The sequence below is a fragment of the Daktulosphaira vitifoliae genome, unplaced genomic scaffold (assembly GCF_025091365.1).
Source record: "Daktulosphaira vitifoliae isolate Bord-2020 unplaced genomic scaffold, ASM2509136v1 Scaffold_4, whole genome shotgun sequence".
Taxonomy (NCBI): Eukaryota; Metazoa; Arthropoda; class Insecta; order Hemiptera; family Phylloxeridae; genus Daktulosphaira; species Daktulosphaira vitifoliae.
In genome coordinates this window covers 34,077,507-34,084,816 of record NW_026099575.1, presented here as the reverse complement: position 1 = coordinate 34,084,816, position 7,310 = coordinate 34,077,507, and the positions used below count along the sequence as shown (strand labels likewise).

At 25.5% G+C, this 7,310-nt stretch overlaps 1 protein-coding gene across 6 annotated transcripts in view; it reads left to right on the top strand.

The window, feature by feature from the left end:
- The window catches only part of LOC126905896 (farnesol dehydrogenase-like), a 42,944-nt gene that overhangs the window by 7,123 nt on the left and 28,511 nt on the right, over window positions 1–7,310 (top strand). The window lies entirely within an intron of this gene.

The window sequence follows — 7,310 nt, the reverse complement described above, 5'->3', positions numbered from 1 at the left end:
TTTTATTTTATTTATTCAATCCTTAATGTCAGTAATGACTAAATAAATCATGTTCAGAAAATAAATCAATAACTGAGGTATATGAACGATACGTAGATGAGAATATATTAAAAATTAAAATAGAATTCACAAACAACTAAATTATAAAAAAAAATAATTTTAAAGCATGTATAGGATAAAATTATTTAATATATTCACAATTAAGATTATTGGATTTTACAAAGTTTATCAATTTGAGTGTTATCAAAAAATTATATTTAAAATATATGCATGTTTACNTTATTGGATTTTACAAAGTTTATCAATTTGAGGGTTATCAAAAAATTATATTTAAAATATATGCATGTTTACTTGCATTAAAATAAGCATATATATTAAAAAAGGGCCTAGACGAATATATCAGACCAAAGGTAATTAAACGCTAACGTCAGCTAAAGTTTTTCTCGAATAAGTCGAAATTTTAAAACGCTCGCGGGTGAGCGACAGAAATTTTCCTATCTTTGCCAATAATTTTTCGATAGTACTTTTTTATCTACTCAATGTTCAATGTATCGTCGATAGACTTTTATTACTATGTCACATAGTATTCAAATCTATGTGCGATTTTATATATTGATTGCAATTTATGAAGTTCACTTTAGTGAAACATTTATTATGAATTGTGTATATTTGGCATATTGTTTTTAAACGTGGAAACTGATTTAAATCTTATAAACACATTTTAACACATATTAATTTTATATTAAATTGAAAAACTACAACATATTTGCATACTGAGTAAAATAACTTTTTTTTATGATTATTTTGTAAAATTATTTAAATGAAAAGAATTCACAATGAATTTTAATATTTAATTATTCTGAATCAAAATGGTTGTAATTAAAAGTACAGGCTGAAACGAAATTTATATTTTATAAGTAATTTCATTTAAAATGCAGCATTTTTAAATTTTAAATATTTAATAATGTTGAAAAAACATTTATTTAGCGTTAAAATAGCTTTTGGGGGAGAGCTGGGTAAAACTACGCATCAGAAATTCTCAAAAACTATACATAAATTACATCATTCAATACCTAAACAACATGCATATCTTACTCGTGGCAGAATTTGTTGGTTCGCGGAGCGTAGCAGAAGAACATTGTGACCTAATTGATATGTTTACAAATAAAAAACAATCTAAGCTCCTTATTTCTTCTCACAGTTTTTTCAAACTCAAACTTGTAATGTTTCATTTATTGTATGGTTAATTGCCGAATTTCACCAATTACCAGTTTTATCAATACCGTGCTTTTTCCTTTTGTTTGTAATATTTTAATAATTGGGGCATGATAGAATAGTTAACATAAGAATTATCTTATATATAAAAAGAAATATTTAAGCGTTTTTAAACAAATAACAGTAAACTTACTTAACTACTGAATCAGACAAATAATTTTTATCAACTATTATTCAAAAAAAATATTAAGTTATTCTCAAAATTTTCAGCTACTAGATAATTAATAGTAATAATATAACTATTAGGGTGGCTCTCAAAAATTGAATGTTTTTTTTTTTGTGCTATCTCTTAATTTTCTTTTAATTCTAATAAAAATGAGCTGTGCGAAATTTGTGACCGATCCGTTAAAGTTAACCAGTGCTCCCGGACCTATTAAGTTGAATTTTAGAGGCAAAATTAATAGAAATGAGCAACTGATCTATGCCTCATAACGTTTTTGTTTTCTTAACTTAAAATTATGAAAGTAAAACTTACGTAAGGGAAATTTTACAAAAAAATGTAAAAATAATAATTTTAATGTTTTTTTCTTAACAAATAGCTTAATAAATAGAAAAATTTATTAAGAAAATATTAAGAAATAGTCACGGTATCAAAAGTTATAAAAATTAAGAGTATATATATATATATATATATATGATCACTCTATATAATATAGTTTGATTCAATAATTCATTAAAGATTATAAATATTAAGATTGTTTTTTTTGTTTTTAATTTTGTTATTAACGTCATTAAATGCATAATTTGTGGTTTATTTTTAAATAAAAATAGTGTGAAAATATTATGTTCATGTTGTTTAAAAATTGACACAATATAATTTGTACTAGAAGTTATTTATTGTTATTCATTATTTATTATAAACGTTGGTCGCATAATAACTTTGGTCCTTATACGTTAATTGATGCTTAGTTTTTGTTATTAGTGAGGTGGACACAATGCCCATACATTCAGACCTGTTGTGCACACCTCACACCGAATTTTCTTGAATCGGTTTACACACCTCAGTGTTATCACTATAGTGTTATTAAATTATACCTATCATTGACTATCAAGTCACCTCCTGTGGATGTTGTGCTTATTGGCATACTGACATTTATTCGAGGTTTTAGATCCCAACTGCCAGCACCTACCTTTCCAGATTTTTTGCATTTATCTGTATATATTATACATCCTCCATTCTCAATAATCCATTCTCTACATGTAGTGATTTCCACCTTGAAGGCAATGGTAATCTTAAGAACCGGTTTGATATAGTCCAAGGTGTATTTCAAAATACCCATGCCTATTTTAGTATTTTATCGTGTTCTGTTGTGTTTCTCTCCGTAGTCCAGATACCTAAGTTGTGGAATCTTAGTTCTATGGCTTTGTCGTGAGCTATGACCTCTAGATGCAAAGGATGTATTTCGATTAGTGCTTCTAATGCAACCGTTGGCGTAATTCTTAGTGATTCAGTGATGACTATGGCAGCCATTTTCTGTATACGCCTGAGTTCTTTCCTAGCTGTAACGACTTCAACAGACCAGGATACCGCACAAGACTATACGTTTAATTACTGAAATGTGCAGCTGCAAGTCCACAGTTCGGTCATTGCTTTTTTGCCTCTTGACTCAACATATGATTTCTATTTTAGCTTACTATCTAAGATTATACCTAAGTATTTTAGTTCTGATTTAAAGCTAATTATTTTTTCATTTAGAGTAAGCGTGATAAATTTGTCTAGTCCCGTTTTCCTCCTAGTGAACATAACTACCTTTGCTTTATTTGGATTAATAGATAGACCATACTGGCTTCACCATACATGTATAGTGTTTGGTTTCTGTTGTGTTAAATCTATAATTGTCTCGGAATTTTCCCACCACTATAATTAAGTCAACCGCATAGGCTTGTGCATAACAGAATTTGTTTAACTCTTTAATAAGTGAGTCCATTACTAGACATCATAACAAGGTATAGAAACCCTTCCTTGTGGACGTCCTTATTTAAGACTCCTGAATATCTTGGTTTTATTGAGTTGTCCAAAGATGGAGTGATCTTTAAGCATGGTTTCTATCCATTTAATTATAAGTGGATCTATCAAGATAAAAAATCCCATAAATTTTACCGGTGTAAAAAATGTATATTAATAATCATTATAAAAAATTATTTAGCTTATGTAAACATATTATTGCTCTTTTGTGTATAAGAAAACCAAATTGTAATTTAGTTTTGTTATAATTATAAAATTCATCATTATAATGATCAATTTTTGCTTTAAATCCGAATTTTGAAACAATTTTAAATCACAAACGAATTATTAGAACAAAACTGTTTGGTAACATTTTTATATAACATTATCAAGTTAAATATTGGAGTTTCCAATTGAAAAATTAAAAATTATGGTCATTTAACTCTAAAGGGATGAAAAAAATTGTTTAGCAAAAAATTTTTTTAAGTTTTTTAAGGCCAATAATTTTTCTTTTTACAAAATTTAAGATTTTCAATAGTTTTTTTTTAAAATTAATGCCTTAATAAAATTAGATCATTACGTATTTCTAACTCAAAAAATAAATAGAAGTTTATAATATAGAGTTATTACGTTTTATATCCAAAGAATGATTTTTTTTAATTCTTGTGGGAGTAGTAGACATTAGAAAAAAAAGTAGCAAACAGATTTGAAATATCATATCCATTAAAAACAGTATAAAAACTTCCTCTTCTGGTTTTTAACAATTTTCTAAGAAAATTTTGTGGTCAATTTAACATGTATTGAATATATTTTATATACTAAAATCTTAAAAATATTGTGACTCAATTACATTAACTAAATCAATGTTAAATATTCTACCAAAATATTTTGTATTTTACTCATTTATAAAATTAAAACATTGAAATTACATTAAAAATAATTTTTTTCTGTCCCTTTATCTTTGTACTCTTATAAACTAAATTATCTAAGAAAGAATATAATTACGTAAGATACTCTCGACTATAATTTCCACAAAGCAAAAAAAAGTAATTTAGAAGCCTATTAAAGTCACGAGAAATTTCAAAATTATACCTCGATAGAAGAAAATCTATTATATAACAAATAATATATATTATACACAGAGTCATATAGCAAAACAAATTAATATTTGGAATCAATAAAATAAATTTTATTAAAATTAAAATTTAATAATATCGAATATTAAAGATTATGAGTTCAAATTTATTATCTTATTACCACCTCCAAAAAATGAATCATAAATATAGAAAGTTTCTATTAAATGTGTAATTAGAAAATATCTAATTCATCGTTTAGTAGAATTTGAATTGTATATTCAAAAAATAAATTATACAATTACATTTGTTGATAAATCTAAAACATTTAAATTGAATAAAATGATTGCCCCATACTATCTCATTGTCACGTTATATATTAATCAAATAGTATTATACTTCATTTATACGACAAACGAATAAATAGCTATGTTATTTTAATCTTTTATCAAAATACCTTTTACGTCATTCTTTTATGCAAAATACGTACATACCAACAACACTTCTCTTTTATGAGTGTCATAGCAACTTAACGAATAATGTCTTTAGTAACTGTCATTAATGCTTTGATTATGATTAACTACTATCGTATATCATTCAACACTATTATTCCCATGCTAAAATATATAACTAGACCTATATCATAAATATATTTTAAGTTTATAAACTTTCTGTATTACTAGCAATTAAAATTATTCATAAATTAAATAAACTATGCTGTTACTTATATTTAAGAATAATGGAAATCAATGTAATAAATTAGTCTCAATTAATTTCTACTATTTAAGTAAATTTTTTATATAAATTATTTCTTTCTATTTCAATATTTTATATATTTCTTAATTTGTTTTGATTAAAAGCAGCGTAATATAATTTAGTGCAGCAAAATGTACAAAAAAGTCAATATTTAACTATATAACTTTGATAATTTTTGTTACAAAATATTTTTTGAACACATTAAATTATTCACAAGTATTTTATAAACCTTGTTATCTAAACCGCCATAACTAGAGAGGTGATTTTTAGGTTTTTATTATCCTATAAAAATTATGCTAATATACCTTAAAAATCTATTAATATATGCACAGTATATTCTCTGAAATTTATATTAGAAATGCTTTAAGGTTAATATTCATTAAAAAAAACTTGCGATAAAAGAAATGAAATTCTTTAGTCTCAAATTTTAACTTCTAAAGACTGTAGTGAGATCAGCTGTAATGTATAATTCAATGTTAGGTGGTAGACAAGAAAGTAGAGCAAAGAATGAATGTAGCAGAGATGAGAATGCTTAGAAAAATGAGTGGAGTGACTTGAGATGTTAGGATAAGGAACCAATATATAAGAGGAGGTATAGGTGTAGCTTCAATCAAAAAAAGAGATTAAGGAATGTTATTAAATGTGATATGCAGACGGCTGATATGAGTGTAGATGATTCAGGAGATCGTGTCTAGTAGAAGTTTAGGATAAGGGTTTAATCTAGGAAATTTCCAAATAGTTAATCTTCTTTCAAGTTAAATAACTACTTGTAATACGAATCGAGCTACTGTATTTGTTTATGTATAAAATTGTTGCACTGCTTTGGCGTTTTTAAAAACAAAATTGAAATATCTTACATACAAAATGTAAGAGTCAAAAGAATAAGTTTTATCGTAACATATTCATTAATATTAAAATCTAGTCACTGAAAGTTTACTCTTCGACATTGAACTTTTCCAACTCATTTTTTTAATAACCAATCCCTTCCTACTGCTAAATTTATCCGCTATTTGAACATATTGATTACCCGCAAAATTATCTGTTCTTCCCACATCTTTAACAAAGTGCTTTTACTCAACAATCGTTTCCGTCTCTTTTGACTACTATTAATTTTCAAACATATAAACCTAAATAATAAAGTATTTCTCAATAAACTTTTACTGAAACCTATTAGGATTTATAGAATCCAAATATTTTAGTTTAAAATTCTACGACTAATTTCTAGAGCTCGTTTTTAGGTTTCTGATCACACTTTAAACACTCATCTTAATGTTTCTACTGAAAATGAAGTTTTAAAACTACATTATAGATGGTTCAAATCCCGACTATTTCAACAAAAGAATCCTCTCATATCAGAAGTCTCCGGTGCATAAAACTCGGAAATCCTTGTAAAAAATTAAAAAGTAGGTGGTATCGAGACTTGCTAATTAAATTTTAAATAATTAATTACTAACATACTTTAATTACTAGCATTGTGCAACATACTCTATTATTTTATAGCTTAAAGTCAAATCTACATGACTATTAATACTAACCCAAAGAAAGAAATGTGTTTTTGTCTTATTATTATACTTACGCTTAAGTATTTCTGCTTGGCGGATTCTTTATAAATCCTATATAAATATTTGAAGACCCAAGTACTTGAAGGAATCGTAAAAATTACAAACATTTATTGTCAAAGTCTACGAATAAAACTGACTAATATCATACATTTTATTACTATTAAGTTATTATAGAACGGTATTAATANGTCAAAGTCTACGAATAAAACTGACTAATATCATACATTTTATTACTATTAAGTTATTATAGAACGGTATTAATAACTTTTTCAACGCTAAAATTTTTTTGAAAAAAAATATTGAAATAGAGTGGTTTAAGTTTACCCTTGAGCTTTAATAAAATTTCTCAAAGAAAGTATTTACCATAAAAATTTGGTAGAAATAATACTTATTATATATAATATTATATATGATGTATTTAGATCAATCGGTAAAAAACTCATTAATTAATATTAATTTTTTAAGAAATATTTAGAAAATAATCTTGACCAAGGCAAACTGTCTTGTCAAATTTGATTTTTTTTAATGAGGCAAGTTGACATACCATAGCTTAATATAGGTATACTGATAATATGTATATATCTTTTCCCTAATTAAGAGAAAACCACCTTCTGCCCCATTAAAAATTTAGAATATATCATACAATTATGAACTAGTCTACTGAGTAAAAAATTAAAAAAAAAAGATTGGAGTGTAAAA